The 20004-nt window shown below is 44.0% G+C and overlaps 1 protein-coding gene and 1 long non-coding RNA gene across 3 annotated transcripts in view; both read right to left on the reverse strand.

The window, feature by feature from the left end:
- The window catches only part of SPOCK1 (SPARC (osteonectin), cwcv and kazal like domains proteoglycan 1), a 455324-nt gene that overhangs the window by 301717 nt on the left and 133603 nt on the right, over positions 1-20004 (reverse strand). The gene's annotated exons all lie outside the window — the stretch shown is intronic.
- The window catches only part of LOC141991940 (uncharacterized), a 69310-nt gene continuing 64350 nt past the window's right edge, over positions 15045-20004 (reverse strand). The window contains exons 2-3 of the long non-coding RNA XR_012640498.1: positions 16121-16336; positions 15045-15393 (exon numbers count right to left, since the gene is read on the reverse strand). This is a non-coding gene — a long non-coding RNA (uncharacterized LOC141991940). The remainder of the gene's footprint in view (positions 15394-16120; positions 16337-20004) is intronic.

Raw genomic sequence — 20004 nt, forward strand, 5'->3', positions numbered from 1 at the left:
GGCCTCTGCCACTGAATGCCTCCATGCATTAAGCTGTGCCCTATCAGTGAGGGAGGACTGCATGAGCTCAGAAAACATATCGTGAGTGCGGTTTTTTCGCCTTCTAATCGGCAATAACCTCAGGGACAGAGATGATAGGGGGACCGTAGAAACATTCTATGCTCTACAATTCTGGGGGGACTGCACGGTCACCTGTGCTGCTGAGTTCGCCACGCTGACCAAACAGAAATGAAATTCAAAAGTTCCTGGGGCTTTTCCCGTGTACCTGGCTAATGCATCGGAGTTCAAAGTGTTGTCTAGAGCAGTCACAATGGAGCACTCTGGGATAGCTTCTGGAGCCCAATACATTGCGTCCGCACTACCCAAATTCGACCCACCAAGGTTGATTTCAGTGCTACTCCCCTCGTCGAGGAGGAGTAAAGAAGTCAATTTTAAGAGCCCTTTAGGTCGACGGAACGGGGTTGGTTGTGTGGACGCAGTCATTTTTAAATGGACCTAACGCGGCTAAATTCGACCTAACCCCGTAGTGTAGACCAGACCTTAGTTACATAGATACAGAGAGATTCACCCAATGTACTGTCCCAGGAGCACTATTCTATACGAACAAGCATGATAAACCATTGAATTGTGCTCAAAGTTGCTTACAGCAGGACAAGCTTGAATGAAGAATTTATATATTTTATATATATATACACACACACACACACACACACAATGCTGACCCACACGGGGGGTCAGCAGTAGGGATCATATTTGGGACCTCTGGAGCTGAATGCATGAGCTTCTACTGCATGAGCTAAAAGACACATGGCTGTCAGCAAAGACTGTAGCAGGCTCATCAATTTCTAGCTGGCCAACCCACCACAAGAGGTAGACAGACTTCCACTGAGCAAGCAGCTGTTACACCAGGGGTGGGCAAACTCTTTGGCTTGAGGGCCACATCGGGGTTCCGAAACTATATGGAGGGCAAGTGTAATGTATTAAATTGCTCCCCGTAGGAATGTGCTACTTATGGTGTACTACTTATGGCTGCCAGTCCTGGTGCTCTGAGTGGCATGGTAAGGGGGCGGGGTGCGGGGGGGTTGGATAAGGGGCAGGGAGTCCTGGGTGGCAGTCATGGAACAGGGGGCAGTTGAATAGGCATGGGAGTCCCGGGGGGGGGGGCTCTGTCAGGGGGCAGGGGTGTGGACATGAGTGGGAACAGTCAGGGCACAGGGAGCAGGAGGCGTTGGACAGGGGGTGAGGGTCCCAGGAGGGCGGTTAGGGGTGTGGGGGTCCCGGGAGGGGGGAGTCAAGGGACAAGGAGCAGGGGGGGTTGGATGGGTTGGGGATTCCAAGAGGGGCACTCAGGGGGTGGGAACGGGGAGGGGGCGGATAGGGTGCAGGGGCCAGGCTGTTTGGGGAGGCACAGCCTTTCCTACCCTGGTCTAGTGTATCAAATTGTTCCCCGTAGGAATGTGCTACTTATGGTGTACTACTTACGGCTGCCAGTCCTGGTGCTCCATAAATAGCACATTTCTATGGGGAGCAATCTAATACACTACACCCAGCGGCTCTCGCAGCCCCACCGCCCACAGTACTGGCAGCACAGCGAGCTGAGGCTGCGGGGGAGGAGCCGGGGGCTAGCCTCCCCAGTCAGGAGCTCAAGGGCCAGGCAGGACTGGCCTGCGGGCCGTAATTTGCCCACCTCTGGGTTACACACTGAGTTTCTATATATCCCCGATGGTAACAAAGCAGAAAACAAAGCTTAGATCTTCTGTTCCAATGGAACCAATTATAACTGCTTTTTTTTTTTTTTTTTTTAGTTTTTAAACTAGCACAGTTACTTGATCAAGGACATCTGGAAGTGTTTGTTGTAGGGAAATGTAATGCACTCTTGAACTTGCCAGAACATGTGGCTTTATGCTCCACTGACAAAAGGTCAAAACATGACATGGCATGGGATGAGATGAACAATGACCCGAGAAAATCAGATGTAGCAAAACATTATTTTACAGCCTTCAGACACCTTCTAACCAATTAACCACGGCTCAGGAGAATACACAGCTCCCAGGCTTCTACGTTGCAGTTTTGCACAGATCTGCTGTAAACAGAAATATGTTCCTGATCTTTAGACATCACAGTTGCTCTCTGTTAAAGGGATTAAATGAGGAAATGGAGAAGACCTATTAAGTCACAAGAGAAGATTAGAATTCTGCTCAGCTGTGATCTGACACAGAGGGCATCAGAGAACTAGTTATTTGATTTTAGTAACTGAAAAATAGCTCAGATATGTGGAGTAACTAATCTTTCACATATTAGAGGGTGCTTTTAAAATCAGAGAAAGCGTATGTCCTAACCAGCAAACTGTACCTTCAGAATATTGGCTTAAAAAGAAAACATACCAGGAATGCCTGGAAGAGTGCTCTAATAGGAAAACCATTGCTATTACTGCAAATAAGATTTGGTAGATCCTCGAAGATTGCAATGACCAAACATTACCATTATTGTGCTCTTTACCTGAACTTTGCTTCTTTCATACTGGTTACCCAAAACTGCAGTTTAAAGTAACATGCCTCCCAGATTAATTGCCTTCTTGGCAGCCTGCCCACTCCCCTGGAGACTGGAAGAGGAGAAGAGAAAAGTAACTTGCAGTGACATGATCCCGAGGGCCAGAAGAGAACTCTCTTATCGGCAATGTACCAGAGAAGGTTCCCATGGAATCTGACTCCCCGTGAAATACCACTGTCTGGTTTCTTAGCTATATACTGGGCCTGTTTCCCCCACTAACCAAACTAAGCTTCTAATTGTCCAGGATCCAATCATATGCCTCTAGTGCTCAGTCCTGTTGAGAGAAAGAGCAGCTCCAAAGATACAGTTCATCTTTCCCATCTAATCCAGGGCCAACTGCCGTTCAATAGAAAGATCAGGCAGCTGTTGCCTCCTTTGCAATTTTAACCCACAACCTTGGCTGGACCAGGGGAGACTTTGGGGCATAGTTCTGGTTATCGATATACCCACACGCCACTTCTGGAGCTACATAAACCTTTGTTTCCCTCTGTCCGTCCCTGGCCTGGTGAGCATCAGTCTTTAGCATTAACTGTGCGTGAATGAGAGCGTGTGCACTGCTAAGCTATAGCCTGGAGTTCCTGTGTGTCTGTCACAAAGGACAGATGTCATCATGTGACAGCAGCATGAAGTGCTCTTTTACCTGAAAGATGCTAATGCCTTTTTTTTTTAAAATGTAAATACCTGCAAGTTCCTCAAGCCACAAAGTTGAGACCTGGAGTCTAATATCTTCAGTGTGTAGGAATGTAGTCAGATCCAGGGCTCCATCTCAGTGAACGGAGTCAGTGAAAATTTCAGATCCTCCTGAACCCCCCTGAAATTTTGGGGGTTTTGGTTCAGCTCATCTTTAGTAAATGCCTTGTATCTGAGACAGTCACAGATAAATCTCAGTTTTAGGGTTACCTTCAAAAGTCCCTGAGCAACATTCTCTTTTCCTGACTTTCAACTATCCCAGTTCAATCTTTCATGGAATATTAAGAATGTAAGAATTTAGTTTTAAAATATTTCAAGTAACAGCATCTTAAACTGGGAGTTCGGACCTTCCCAGCAATACTAGCTATAAAATAAATCCATTGTCAATATGGCATCACTGTTATAATGCCTGGGGATTAAGGCATAGCTTTTAGTACTGCAATCAAACCAAAATACCCATTTGTACTTTTCACAGAACAGCTTTAACAGCTAATAAAACCCCAAATTAGAAACTACATTTCCAGGAGTGTTGATACTGAAAACCCCAAATCACAAGCCTTAATTTCCACAATCAGTACAAATTTTCTACCTCATGTGCATTTAAGATTTATGAACAGCGGGATAACAGCAAAATACGGAGGCATGTATAACGTACGCACAAGGGCTTGACATGTAGCAAGTGTCATATCAAGCAACTTTCACTGAGAAAAATGGTTTCTCTGAAGCAGATCTTGTTTACTGGTTGTGAGATCCAACGGAGTTTTGAAACAGTATGTTTTCAATACTGATTGAAACCTATTTGATTCTAACATGCAAGTTAATTCTTTTAGCTATTGTACATTAAGGTCATTCATATTGTTTGCTGAATCCCAAGCTATTAAATTTCTTAATATATAAACTAACAAGAACACACAAAATGTGAGCTATAACCAACACAATAGTACAAAACAAAAGATGCTACTTACAAGTACCGTCAGCCAAAAAACTGCGTATTCTGAACTTGGAATCCTGTTAGGTGATTAGTCTGGCCAATCAAAGGTAATATGAGTCAGTAGAATATTTTAATAGAAATGGCCTCATTTTCATTACAGCATCTTGAGAAATGGTTGTGAGGAAAATTGCTACATGAAATCAATAGAGACACATCTGGGGTTTGGCCTAATGATAATGGACTGGAGAGGAAAAGACAAATATTCCTTACACCATTATCTCCTACATCTCCTAAGATGTACAGGTCTATGTGTGTTCTGTAATTTAAAGTTCGTCTCACTGAAGTTGCCAAAGATTTTCAGTAGATGCTTACTGGGAAACTTTCCCCTTTTTGCTCAGCATGAGAGTTGAAGGCTGATATGTGAGCTGTGCTGCCCGTCATGGCAGAATGGTGAAGTGGATTAACAAAATGTAAATCAAGTTTAAAAGCGGCAGGAGTGAGTTCCCTGCCTCACTTCAATGGCCTCAGGCTATCGTATGAGACACTGGAAGGACTGGGCCCACTATGGAGAGCAGATTTTTCATCCGCACAACTAGGTGTGTGGGTGGATGCCAGGGGAGGGAAAACACACGTTTCTATACCTCACCCTTCATCTTATTCCCTCTTCCTCTTCCCCAATCTCTCTCTCCCAGGCATTCACACCGACCCTCCCTCTGTCTCAGCCATGTATGATCCCTCGCCTTTCCCAGCCATCCCAACCCTCTCCCCTCAGCACGTTACCTTAACTGACTGGGGCCCAATTTCCTCAGGTCCTTACTGCTTAAATACTGGTATATTAAGGGGATCCCCAGGAGCTGGACTGTGGGCAGGGCCATGGTGGTGACTGAAGGGAAGCCTGCTGGATAATCCGGCTTGTGGGATGGAATCCAAGGCAGTGCGAGATGGAGCCGGCAAAGGACGTGAAATAGCTGCAATGAGACAGACAAGGGGAGTAAGGAAGCAGCAACCAGGTGGGCAGTGGGACCCAGAGAAGCAGCTGGCAGGTGGGTCTAGGTCTGGATTTTTGAATTATTCTCCCCCCTCACAGCAGACCCTCCCCTGAGATTTATATCTGGAGTAATTATTTCTGAGAGAGGCAGGTAGAGCCTGAAAGTTGCTGGAAGGCATCCTTATACATCGGTAACTATCCTTTCACCCACCAGGTATCATTAATCATGATAAGAGACAAAATAACTTGAGGAGATAGGCCATTATGAGTTTAATGTCTATTCAGAAAGGATGAATAAATATGCAATTCATACCAGTGCGCCCCCCACCCCCCAAACAATCCAGCACTATTTTATCTGCAGTACTTTCATTACAAAACCAAAATGAATCCTGCCAGGCGTAAAGGCATTATAATGAACGTGTATAGGCCTGCTTATTGGTAAGAAAGATTAAACATAGGCATACTTTCAAAGATGCAAAGGGCAGTTAGATACCCAAATCCCATGGACAAGAAAGGGGGCTGGGAAGCTAATTGCCCTTTGTGCCTTTGAAAATCACCCCGAACTCTCAGAGCCAGTCTTTTATTTTCTGCTGTAATTCATACAAAGCGTAGGAACAGGACAAAGAACAGGAACAAAGAACAGGAAATCTTTTTCAAGCGTCAAGAATGTTCTTAAATAACAATTTCCAGGGTCCTTACCCAAGCGCGAAATCCTAATGGCAATGCAAAGCGAGGGAATGTTCTAAATAAATGCAACTGCAGCTGTGACATTCACATCCGGGAGTTTATCTAACTCAATTAAAAACAGACAAGTCTGGCAATTACTAGGAGGGATTGGAACCATTACAACTATCCCCCGTCCTTTCTTACACTCTGAAAAAGTGCTTGGTAAGTATTTCTTTTCATTTATAATCTACACACCACAGCTGCAGCATGAAATTGGAAGGGAAGTTTTGTTTTTAAAAAGGCACAATAATGATAACTGTTTACTCAGTTTTCTTCAATAATCTGCTGTCGATTTAGAGGGGAGATATTTTCAGCCTGGATTTTCTACTTCAGGCTCTTTCTCACCCCCATACAGGGCTTGATCCAAAGTCCACTGATGTCAATAGGATTCTTTTCATTGACTCCAGTGGGCTTCATATCAGGCTGGTGGTACTCTGCAAGGTGGATGCCTGCATAAACAGCATTGCTGAACCAATCTGCTAGACTTGTTTAAATGACAAGCACATGGTATTTCCAGTCAATTCAATACGAATGCATCTGTGTGAAGTTCAGGGGTTGAGTAGGGTGGCCAACTTTCTAATTGCACAAAACTAAACACCCTAGCCATGCCCCCTGTCCTGCCCCTTCCCCAGGGCCCTGCCCCCCGCTCACTACATTCCCCCTCCCTCAGTGGCTCACTCTCCCCCACCCTCACTTTTTTTTCACTGGGCTAGAGTGCGGGAGGGGGTGAGGGCTCTAACTGGGGGTGCGGGCTCTGGGGTGGGGCCAGAAATGAGGGGTTCAGGGTGCGAGGGGGCTCTGAGCTGTGGCAGGGGGTTGGGGTGTGGGCTCTGGCTAGGGGTGCTGGCTCTGGGGTGGGGCTGGGGGGTTCAGGGTGCGGGAGGGGGTTATGGTTGAGGCAGAGGATTGGAGTACAGGGGGGTGAGGGCTCCATCTGGCGGTGCTGGCTCTGGGGTGGGGGCCAGGGATGAGGGGTTTGGGGTGCAGGAGGGGGCTCCGGGTTTGGGGTAGGCTCAGGGCTGGGGCAGAGGGTTGGGGCTCAGGCTTACCTCCGGCAGCTCCCAGTCAGCGGTGCAGCGAGAGAGCTAAGACAGGCTTCCTGCCTGTCCTGTCTCCGTGCTGCATCCCGGAGGGCCAACAGGTCCAGCACCTGAGTGGAGGAGTGGCAGGCAGCTGCGCGGCGCTACTCTCTCCTGCAGGCACCGTCCCCGTAGCTCCCATTGGCCGCGGTTCCCAGCCAATGGGAGTGCAGAGTCGGTGCTCGGGATGGGGGCACCGCATGGAGCCCCTCCCGCCTAGGAGTCGGACCTGCTGGCTGTTTCCGGGGTGCAGCGGAATACACAAGGAATACACAAGAAGCTGAAGGTTTCTACTCAGAGCCCCTGTATCTGCTCACCCCCATCCAATGGAGCTGCACTGTCAGTTTGGCCACAGCTGGCCCTGGGACGGGGGACCTCTGCTGACACCACCTTTATTTTATCATTTCTACTTGGTTGGCAGGGAACTGAGGGCATCCCTCGGCCCTGATGTCAGCCAGCCATGCATTGTATGAATTTACCACTCCCCACCCATGGCCTGCCCATTCCCATACAGAATATAGTTCCAGGAAGGGAGGGATGATGTTGCAGAGGCAGTTGACTCCCTATTTCACACAGGTCAGATTGCCATAGCATTATATGGTTTTTATGGGATGTCATCACACAAAGGAGAGAGACAGGACAGGTGGTCCAGTGGCTAGGGCATTAGCCTAGAATTTTCAACTCAAGTTTCAAGTCCCTTCTCTGCTACATACTTCCTGCGTGACCTCGAGCAACTCCTCTAACCTTTCTATGCCTCAGTTCTCTGTCTATAACATGCCGATAATAGCAATTCCCTACCTCCCAGGATTGTTGGGAGGATAAATATATTAAAGATTGTGAGGTGCTCAGATGCTACAGGAACAGAGGACAGATAAATATTTGAGATAGACTGAAGATAAAATGATCTTATAAAAATAAATAAAAATCTTGTGAAACTGGAAAAAATGGAAAACTCACTGCTTGGATTGTGTAAAAATTCTGACTTTTTGTTATTTAATTTTCAGCAGTTTTGTTTGGAAGATGGAGAATTTTACAAAATTTCACAAGAGTCATAATCTGCGTGTGCAAGCTTGAGATTTGCAAACTTGTGTGTTTTTCCCACCTAAAACTACATTTTGGTTTGAAAATGGGGCCTGTTTTCACAGCAAGTGATCCCTTATCAACATGATGGTTTTCTGAAAGTTTCACAAGAAAAAGAGGACCAAGTTTGAATTTGTAACAGACAATAAAAAATTGGAAATTTAAAAGCACTTTTAATTGGGTTGCAAACCTCTTATGCGCCTCTATTATTGGGTCATTATTGTCTGCCCCAACTAATGCAGAACTGACTACTACGAAATCTTTTTCTAGCCTACTTTAAATGTCCCAAGTAATGGGGCCCCTACCCCTTCCTTTGGGAGACTATTCCAGAGTTCCCTTACTCCAGCAAAAAAGGTAACTAAACCCTGCTCTCAGGTAGTGGGTTTTATTTTATTTTTTTTAAACAAAACAATTGGAAGAGAAGCAAGTTAAACAGTTATATAGCTCAGCACTTGTTATGGCTCCTGACTTGCTGACCTCGTTGCACTAAAGTAGCTTGGCTGAAAGAAACAGTACAAGATCCACTAGTGTCATATATACTGTCAAACTCAGCACCTAATGAATGCGGAATATTATGAACTCAGTGCTACAAGCTGCCCCTATCATAGATTCATAGATATTAAGGTCAGAAGGGACCATTATGATCATCTAGTCTGACCTCCTGTACAATGAAGGCCACAGAATCTCACCCACCCACTATCAGTTCCACTCTTCCTCACCAGTTATTTCAACATTTCCAGTTCTGCAGTTACAGGCACAACAGATGGACTCTCAGGTCTTCCAGACAACAAGACAACAAATAAAAATGAAGAAATGGGTTTCACGCAGTTTAGAGAGATCCAATATCAGGCAGCAAAGCAGCTGTTCCCTTCCAAGTTATATATTACTAAGTCTAGTCTGGGGAGTTAAATGAGAGAGAATAAATCCACCGTCAGGGATGAAAAACAATGCCCAGTGCATGGTATCACAATAATTGGGAACTCTAATGAGAAGACAGGAAACTACATTACAGTGACTGCATCAACAAGATACACATAGAAACAGTGCCACAAAGAGAAGCCTCAGAGGAAAAGGGACAAACATTTTTCTCAGCTATTACTATTACAAAAAACACAACCTAAGAGAAAACTGATTCATAACAGAGATACCTACCTTGGCAGCTTCCACAAGTGCTGCGGGAATCAACATCAAGCAGAATAATTTCTTCCAGTAGAAAATCTATTATGGTATATTCCTGAAGTAAGTTCTTGCTTTGCATTCTAGTGGCTAAGATATCAGAAGGTCAGCTTCCATGTGTCCAGTTAATAGAGTTTCAATGACTCAGGTGTCTGCCTATAGTGGTGGAGAGGTATACCTATTGCTCCTCTGCCTATTACAGTAATCTGTAATGTAAAACTCAAAGGGTAGGATTTTTCAGAAATGCGGAGCACTGGCTTGAGTCTGCTTCCATTGAAGTCAATGGGAATTTGACCACTGATTTCAATGAGAGCAGAGTTAGGCCAATGCTGAGTGCGCGTTTGGAAAATTCCATTTTAACTCTGTGCAATTAGGTGTCTTTTAGAACCACAGATAATATTATCAAATTTCTACGGCACCACTTTCTACTATATGAATCCTGATTATTATAGCTAAACAGAACAGAGAACACTTGATAACAGATTAAAAGTGTACTCATCTTACATATACAATTCTAAACTGAAATCACATCAAGAGTTGGGCAATGCAGGGTCTTTTTGCACTAGGATTTACCTCTCCAGACCACCTGGTAGCTCAGGGTATAAGTGCAAATGTATCATACTAGATGCTATTTGTTCAAAAGATTGAGATTAATTTACTGTTTAACAAATTTATTTTCCTAAATGCTCTAAAATCCACACACATACTCAGATTGTCTTGAAAACTGCAGTGTCCCTGGGCAAGGGTTATTGGTCCATATTTGAGATCATTTGATCTAGGGGTTCCCGAGATACCACCACCACCACCCCCACCTCCCCCACCCCCAAAAAAGTTGTGTGACATGAAGTTTTATTGGTCTTATGTTTTTTTGCAGACACATCAGGCTCCAAATATGACTCTGATTCTCCCCAAACACATATCACCTGCTAGGGATTGATTTCAGCTAGTGTCCATTGCCATTGCCCCTCTGGAGAAGCAATATTTTAAAAGTTATTGACGGTAAAAGTTGGACCTCTGAATGTGACTTGAGCCAAGTTGATGAGCCAGAGAAAATCATCTGTGTATGTGCAGCAGGACTGGGTCTGTTTGCAGAGCCTCACAGCAGCGTAATTGGGTGGCTTAAGGTGATATGCTGTGCCCACTAGACCCGAACAGCACCTATATGCTATCAGCTTGAGTCCCGCCCTGGGCAGTTTTCTGAAAATGTGTTGTCCATTTAAGAGCTGATATTTCAAAGTGACCTAAAATCCACTCACATTTTACTTCAGAAGCATTGTCAAGGAAAATAACATGCACTAAAGAGAGGGTAGGTGAGTCACAAGTACGCAGCCGCATTAGTGTAATGTAATAATGCTGCATGCTCCTCAACTATTTCCTGAACAGGACTGAGTGTGATCAAAGAAAACCAACTAGCTGCAACTCTCAATGTCAGCATGATCAAAGGGGACCGTCCCATATAAAACAGGATGCATAGTCACCCTACTGAGGGAGGCAAAATCATTATTAGGAAATCTTCATAACCCTTGATTTTAAGATCTCAAAAAAAAATTCTAAGTGTTTTTTTTAACTTAGTGAGGTTTTTTTTTTTTGGAAGATTTGTTCTAACAATAAAGAGCACTAGACAATTACCTGTATATATTTTCTCTCTCTTTTCAAGCTTCAGTGGCTCTACATTTTACGAAGATCATAAAGATTTCTCTGTGAATGTTGATTCCAGCAACAGAAACAGTGTTTACCAATGATCTTAGCAGTTATTTCTCCCGAGACTGTTGCTCTGCTTTCTGCTTTAGTATGCAATTCCCCAAACACTTCTTGTCTCATATCTCTCCTCCATCTTGGTTCAGTCCTCCTCCTTGACTTTATATCTACAAGTCAAATTCAGCCTCATGCGTTCTCTGTTTAAATGCCTGTTACATTCCCTTCCTTTTTATCTTGGTTTTCAGCCTTATCTTTGTCAGTGCATGAAAATATTATAGAAAAAGGCAGTTTATAGGTGATCTCTTCACTCCCCACAGTCTTTCCAGCTAAATATCAATAGTTTGCTCTCCTTAGTGAGTGTTCCTGATTTTATCATTTCTCTTATTAGAACTATAGTCCAGCTTTGCAATTTGATATCTCTTAATACATCCTACATTGTTATCTCTCATTCTGGCATTTGGTCAGCATATTTTAGAAAATAAATTTCTATTCTGCAGTCCATTTAACTTCTGGCTATCATCTAGTGCCTTGATTTTTCATTGTCCGTTCTGAACCATTTGATGGATTCTATTCCACAGTCCGTCTCTCATTTGTCCTTGATATCTTTAATTATCTGTTCCTCTCTGTTTACTTTATGCTCCCTGACAGAGTATGCTCCGAGCTATACCAGCATAAATCAGGAGTAACGGCATGTGAGAACAGATTCAAGCCCAGGGAGATAACTGGATCCTGGTGGACTGCTGTAACAGGGCAGAATGTGGCCCAGCATTTCCAATCCTTCTTACTGTGCTATTACAGAATTCCTTTCTGAACATCCTTAGACCCCTTTTGCTGTTGTCAACCTCTAGTAGCAGAGTATTTAGAAATACATTGCTCCATGGAATGCTGGTACTGCACATGCAAAAACAGGTATGTGACAAGGTACTGCCAGTATGTTCTCTTTCACATACCTGCTATGTAACACAGCAATGAAGGTGGGATTTTCAAAAGTGCTCACAGGAGTTAGGCACTCAACTCCCATTGAAAGTCAAAGTGGCTACCCCGGATACTCATCAGTTTCAAACTTATTCTGTTAAAGTGACTTATTTTGCTGGCATAAGGATTTTCAGGACCTTACCACCCACTCCCCAAATTCAGTTTTACTTTTTATTGAGGACAATGGCTCACACAGCCTTGGCTTTCCATGATCCTGATACTTTCAAACTCCCTCTGCTCTAGTCACGCTTTCAAAGTTATCTGTAGAATTATTTACACAGCAATACTTCTGGTACTCCAGTGCATAATGGTTATTACCACCATTCACTCCGGGATACTTTAACTAGGGAGTACACTTCTCTATCTTATTCTGAATTCGAAAAACACAGACTGTTAGATTCCGATGCAAAACCAAACCTGGTAACAGATTTTCATTTTTGCAGATTTAATCTTCCAGTAGGTTCTTTGCTCTCTGAATATTTCATTCAAGGTGAAGAATTTATCCCCCAAAGACTGAGAGTCAGTACTCTGTACTCCTACCAGGACACCTCAAAGGGTTATTTCCAATTAGCTCAGATCATGGCACAATCTTCATTCTACATCTCTGTCATAGCACTGGACCATGTGTATGCCCAGAACACTTCCAGCCTCAGAACTCCCAGATTGGATACAACAGACTCCAGTTTTTCTTCATTCCAATGAGCTACAATTTACCTTCTCAGTTTCATTGATCAAGTTTTCAGTTCACTAGTCAGAAAATCTCCAGTCAGAACTACAATTGCCTCTAACCACTGACAAAACGTGGCCTGACAGTTTAAATGCCACCTTGGAAACTAAATGGATTTGAGAAACACCCCGGTGCCCCTGCTCATCGCTTCCTTTTTTTCCTCTTTTGCATTCCCCCAGTTTTCTTTCTTGTCGAACGTTTATAGCCCTGTCACAAAGGCTGTCACTCTAAAGCTCTTTTTTTGCATAGCTACCTGCCTAGCTGTGATAGCAATTTAATTTCTTTAAAACTGACCAATTTCACAAAAGGAAGCATGACTTTGTCTGTTCTCCATGGCCATGTCTACACTACAACTTTTGGCCATCACAAGTAACGTGGACATAAAACCATCGCCGTTAGTATATTGCTCATGCACGTACACACTTTGCTCCTTGTGTCAGCACTGCACCTATACTCACAAGAAGTACTTGTGTTTGTGCATGCTGTCGAGCAACATGGGTAGATATGCCACTGTCCAGTGCACTGTCTTTTGGGAAGTTTTGGCAATGCATAGTGGGGCAGAACCATATTACGCAGGAGTGACGGAGAGGAAGGGGTCAAGTTACCAGCACGCAACTTTCTCCATCACTTAATGTCATTCCATACACAATCATTTTCATGCCTTTGTTAAAAAAATCCCACAAACCTGTGAAGCACTTCTCACTGTCCGCCATCTCTGACAGAAGTATGGAACCTGCACATTTCTGCACTATTGTCTTGAGTGTTGTAACAAGGTTGCATAATCCTCTCGTGTTTGCAGAGCCAGAAGAAGCGCATCGACGGGGAACATGACAATTTCATGGACGGACAGCTTGCTGTGGGACATAGCGAAAACCAATTCAAAGTTGGTGGCACTCATGAAGCAGCAACAACTGGAGATGAAAAACAAAGCACTGAGTGGTGGGATCGCACTGTAATGCACGTTTGGGGTGATTAGCAGTCTCTGCAGAGCTTTTGGATGCCAAAGGCCACATTCCTGGGTCTGTGTTCCAAACTTTCCCCAGTGCTCCAGCAAAGGGACACCAGAATGAGAGCTACACTGACAGTGGAGAAATGAGTGGCGATCGCCTTGAGGAACTTGCAACTCCGAACAGCTACCAGTCAGTGGGAAATCATTTTGGAGGTGGGAAATCCACTGTGGGGTCATTGTCATGCAAGTGTGCAGAGCCACTAATAATCTCCTGCTACCCAAGACAGTGACTGTCGGCAATATGCAGGACAAAATGGATGGATTTGCAGCAACAGGGTTCCTGAAATGTGTTGGAGTGAGAGACAGCATGCATATCCCTATTTTGGCACCAGCCCACCTTGTCCCAGAGTATATATAGACTTGTTAGGTCTACTTTTCTGTGGTTATGCAAGCATCGGTGGATCACAGGGGACACTTCACTGACATCAATGTTGGCTGGTCAGGAAAGGTGCATGATGTTTGCATCTTTAAGAGCATAGGCCTGTTCAGAGAGCTGCAAGCAGGGACTCTCTCCCCCGACTGGTGGATCACCATTGGTGATGCTGAAATGGCAACAGTGATCCTGGTGGACTCAGCCTAGCCTTGGTTCCCATTGCTCAGGAAGCCATACACCAACCACCTCAAAAGCAACAAGGAAAGATTCAGCTAGTGGCTCAGCAGGTACAGAATGACAGTTGAATGTGCTGTTGGTAGATTGAAGGGACGATGGCGTTGTTTACTCACAAGACTGGCTCTCTGTGAGAAAAATATCCCAATGCAGTGTCCTGATTAATATCTGTGATGGGAGGTGGGAAAAGCTGTCACCAGAGTGGAAGGCAGAGATGGAGGGGCAGTACGCTGAGTTTGAACAGCCAGACATAAGGGCTATTAGAAAAGCTCAGTACAGAGCTAGATGGCTGAGAGAGGCTTTGAAGGAGCATTTTAACAGTGAGCCACACTAATGCGTTGTGATGGATTGTGTTCTACCTGGCCTGGCAGTTTTGGGGCCTGTCAGGAATTGTGTACTGCTTGTTGTATATTTACAAATTTAACACTGTGTTTGTCACTGACCCTGTGAGTTCTGTCATACTGTACAATAAAAAGTAGGTGCTTTCAGTATCACTAGACTTTCTGCATGCAGTCTATGTTATGAACTAATAAAGACCAATTATTTTCCAAAAAACAGAATTTTACTGAGTAACAAAATCTGTGCAAAAAAATCAGTGCAATTTGAAAGCAAATATGTTAAAAACTTAATAAATTAATGGAACAGAATTTAACAAGGCAAAAGAACATCCATGTCCATTTTGGCTGCACATACAGACTACACATATGCATAGCTCTCACATGTGAAGTTGTGGTGTCCTTACTGTCCTCCTGGTGTGGAGTGGTAGGGGTACGAATGCGGCCCCTGATACCATGTGGGATGTTGAGGAGGGGGAAGTGCTAAAATGGAGTTCTCGATGGACTGTAAAGGAAGGCAAGCCTGTGACTGTCGAACCTGTAGGTCCGCAAGAGTCTGCATCATCTGTGCTTACTGTCAGAGAAGCCCCATTATGTCCCTTGCCTCTTCCTGAACTTTTCTCTTGTCCGCTCTTTCCTTCTCCATACAGTTTGCAATATTCACACTGCAGGCCCTCTGTTCATGGTCTGATGCAGTACTAGCTTGCAGGATCTCGCTGAACATGTCATCCTGAGTCCTCTTCTTTCTCCTTCTTATTTGGCTCTGGTGTTCTGTGGGTGTGGAGGGGGAACCCCTCAAGGCCACAAAGGCAGCAGCTACAGCTAAAACACACAAAGGTACCATGGTTGATATAGTCACAAAGAAAAGTGAAAGTTAAGATCTAGAGCTTCCTTCCCTTGCTTTACACAAGTTTTACAAAAGACTTGCTTATTGACACTTCTGCTTCAGAATGCTTATGCACAGTGCCACCACTCCAGCTATGGTCAGTATGGCCCAGTGGGGTGAGGAAAATGAGGAGGGAATTGCTTGGTTGTACAAAATTACAAGTATAGGGCAATGGCACTGACTCCTGGCACCATCTTCCACAGGCAGTGGCGATTTTAGCTGATCTCTCACTCCTAAGGGTATCAAAGGCACAGAGAGAACAGCTGCTATTGGTATCCTGAAGCCATCCGGGAACATATACTGCTAGTCTGTTGACTGTAATGGTGCCTGCTGATGATCACCAGATGGCATGGGAAAGCGTCCTGCTACGGCGAAAAAAAAATAAGGCTGCCATCCCTAGAAACCACTGGGAGAGGATTGCATGAGACGTTCTTCAAGAGCTCTCTGGAGGATTCAAGGGGCATCCCTGTATACATAAACTGCTCTGCATGGCCCTCTGCCCCCCTCCTAACTCTACAAGGGAACGAAAAGCAGACAACTCCATTTCTCTTTGTTGTACCGCTACCTCTTCCAGCATAAGTAAATTAATGAAAAGTCGATAGCTGTGTACTGCTAAATTGGGGGGTGCCATTGGTATATCACTGTAATAGATTAAACACTTACCCGAGGTTCCTTCCTTTGCCTCACACTCGCCCATGCTCAATTGCCAGGACTGACTGGACTGTGGTGGAGACTCAAACAAGCCTGGGTTCATGTTCCCCATCCTCCTATCTCCTCCTCATCCTCAATATTCTCGCCGGAGCCCGTGACTTGGGTTCCTCGGAGGTATCCATGGTGGTCTGTGAGGTGGCGTAGGTCTCCGCCATGGCATACAGCTCACTGGAAAAGTTGCAGATCTGTGGCTTGACACCAGTTCGACTGCTGGCCTCCCTGGCCCTCTGATGTGCCTGACACAGTTCTTTTACTTTAATGCGGAACTGCTGCTGCTCCCAGACGTACCCCTTCTTCTGCATCCCCCATGCAATCGGCTCATAGATGTCCATATTTCAATGGCTGGTCCATAGCTATGCCTGCACACCCTCTGCTCCCCACAGGCCCAGGAGATCCCATATTTCCTGGCTACTCCAGGCCTGAGCATATCTGAAGTGAGTACCTTGTATGGTCGGCTGGGCAGATGCACATGACAGCGGAAAACTTTAGACGTGCTCGCCAAGCTGGGCCATCAGGAAAAGGCATTTCAAAAATTTGCAGGGTTTTGGGTGGAGGGGAGGGGCTTCCAGTTTACATGACCCCTGAGCAACAGAATTCAAAACTGCGATCAGAACAATCAATGTTGGGCATTGTGGGATAGCTGACGGAGGACCGTTCAGGTCAACATAGGTAACACAGTGTCTACACTTGCACTGCGTTGACCTCAATACATCGACCATGGCTCAATGCTGTATGCGTAGGCAGTATTACTGTGTTGCCGTAATGGGGTGATTACATCAGTGGAAGTCAAATTTAAGCACAGACACACGCACAGCTAGGTCAAAACAAGGCAGCTTACATCAACCTAACTTTGTAGTGTAGACCAGGCCTATCTTAGCCACATATCTTGTAGAACTGCTACTCTTCTATCTTCATTCCTATTTATCCAATGACAGAGCAGATATTTTCATCCTTCCTGAGTGAACAAAGTTTTCTTTGCTCTATCACCTCATAAATTTCTTCACCTACTTCCAGCTTTTCTCATTCAGGACCAGTGTTGGCTTCACAGCCTGTTACCTAGCAGTGCTAGACTCAACTTTCAACTCCTAGGATGCTCCAAAGTAGAAGTTTATCAATCATACATCATAAAGGACTTTTCAAGTTTCAAGAGGGGCCTTTCTTTGTCAGTTCATTGTCAGTGTAAGCTGAGTCCTGTGTGGGTCTTTAGAGAACTGAGCTGCCACATCTGTGAGCTGAGTTAATACTGGTATCTGTCCTCCCAAAAAGATTTATAGCTTAATCATTTTTATTAACACTATATAAATTCTGCATGCTGTCACAACGTTTGATTTAACTTTTCTGGAGTGCACTGCTAAGAACTCTGATGTGGGGGGAGGAGGGCGAGGTTTTGGATATAGAGAAGTTTTGGAGGAGAGGCAACACTTACTATTCCTCTAAACCAGAAGTGTAACTAGGTCACCCTTCAGCCAGGCCACCCCCTATTTAGATAAAAATTCTTCTTATTCCAGCTCATCTGCCCTCCCTGGCAATTGCATAGCTGAGAGTAGGCAGAATGGTCTAGGTATATTTTATTTCCAAGGACAACTTTTTATAATCACATTGATATCCAGTTCAGTTAGAGAGATTTTTGTCTTCTGAAATGTGATGCCCTGAGCTTCCAAACAACAAATGCTTAACATCTATTTTGCTATTATAATATTTACTGCAATACTTGGTCAGATGCATCTGCCTCACAACAGAGCTTGAAAAAAATTCTTTGAATGTATTAGGTGCTATTTTCAAATTGTGTGTTTTCAACTGATATTTCATTTTTTCTCTAATTGTTTGATACAGGCAGACGATCTGACATAAAATATTTTTAACTTCATTTTTAAAAATCAAGAAGCTTATTAGCATTTTAATTCATACACACACCCGGGCATGTACATTCACACAGTACTCATACGGTGAAGGTTAGTCATGTAACATAGCTGCGTAAGTGACAAACAAACAATCTCCCTGTCCCAGTGCATTGCCAAAGACAACATAAATATGTAATCTATTCCTCTTTTCCTATCACAACATTTCACTGGGGTGTTTCTGATTAGCTGTTCCCCTGCTGCTGGAGCGAAATACTGCAGAGTGGCTGATGGATGTATACAGGATGTGAATAAAGACAGTTTCTGCAGCCATCCATAAACCCAGCTCATTTAAATTGCTAGCTGTCTGCTACCTGAGAAGGATGTTGGGGGTTGGGGGTGGGGGTGGGAAGGGGGGGGGCAGAGGGAAAAGCTTTTTAAAAAGAAAGGAGTTTGGCTATTTTGTCTGGAATGTCCAGTAGAATTATTGTATCCTAACATAAGCCCAGATACCACTCCTGGTTATGATTAAGGTATACTTCTTCCCTTTGTCGTTCATTTCCCAGTGAACCAAACAATGAACTGAAAATATGCAACATCAGATTTCCATTCTTCTGGAGCTTTTTCTTTTTTAAAATGTGTAAAAGCAAGAGACACAATTTTTTGATAATGGCTAACTCATCAAACACAAAAAGGGCCTATCATGTGAACTCCAAGAAAGTCAACTCCGCTTATAATAAAGCAAAGCAGGCAAAAGAGTGTATATGTCACTGATGTTTTAGAAGGGGCTCGAGGGGCTTCCAGGAACCTGTTAAAATTCTAACCCCCAGACAATGAGATAGGGTGAGGTCCTAAACTGGTGTCAATCAGCATAGCTCTAGCAGTTGAGCATCTGACCCATGGATTGATGACGACTGAGCTTAACAACTGCCAGAGATGACGTGAAAACACTTCTGAAGGATGATTTTTTTGCATTTAAAATGGATCAGAGTTTACCAAGTGACAGATATTAAAAAAATAGCCTCCCCAGGGAGGCTATCTTCATCCCAACTCTCATTTAAGATTACATACTGGACACAAGGCTTTTAATATACTCAGTACTGAAAACACAGTCGAGACCTTGGAAAAAGACACTGCAGATGTTGGTGCAACCACAGAACCACGTGAATAAAGCTGAAAAAACTTTCAACTGGTGTAATGGAAGAAAACAAATCACCATGTTAGAGAACTGGCCTGTACGGCATCATGATACTATCGTGAGCTGACTGGCTTTTCAGGACAGCGATTGTCTCTGTTTGCACAGTACCGAGCACAATGGGATGCCCCATTCCTCACAGGGACCTCAGAGGGCAACTGCAATACAAATGAAGAATAAGTAATGACAGATAAGATGATGTCCTCAGGTCACTCCTGGAAAGGTGGTTATCCAACAGATATTGCTAGATTTTGGGATATATGAGACAAAGGCTACATCATAAAATTTGACTGTCAAGAGGATATACCGGTACTTTATACCAGCAAAATCTCATTTATTTCTACATAATGAGTATGCCAGTCAAATTTTTTTTGCCTTTTTTCATTAAAAAAAGGGGAAGAAAGTCACATAAATGTTGTAAAAAAGGACTTGTCCCTCTTTTTGACCATCTCCAATATTCAGGACTCAGATTTAAGTTCCGAAGGGACTACGATGATAATCTATTCCGACTTCCTGCATATCACAAGCCAAAGAACCTCACCCAATAATGTCTGCATCAAGCCCATAAAACTTTTTTGTGCTATAGCATCTCTTCTACAAAAAGATACTCAGACCTGATTAAAAAACGTAAAACTGACAGAGAATCCATCCCATCCTAGGTAAGTTGTTTCAATAGTTAATTACTCTCACTGTTAAAAAAAGTGCATTTTATTTCTAGTCCGAATATGTCTAGCTTCAGTTTCCAACCACTGAGCCTACCAACAGGACGATGAGACCCTGCACACTATTATAAAGGAAGCATT

The sequence above is a fragment of the Natator depressus genome, chromosome 8 (assembly GCF_965152275.1).
Source record: "Natator depressus isolate rNatDep1 chromosome 8, rNatDep2.hap1, whole genome shotgun sequence".
Lineage (NCBI taxonomy): Eukaryota > Metazoa > Chordata > Testudines > Cheloniidae > Natator > Natator depressus.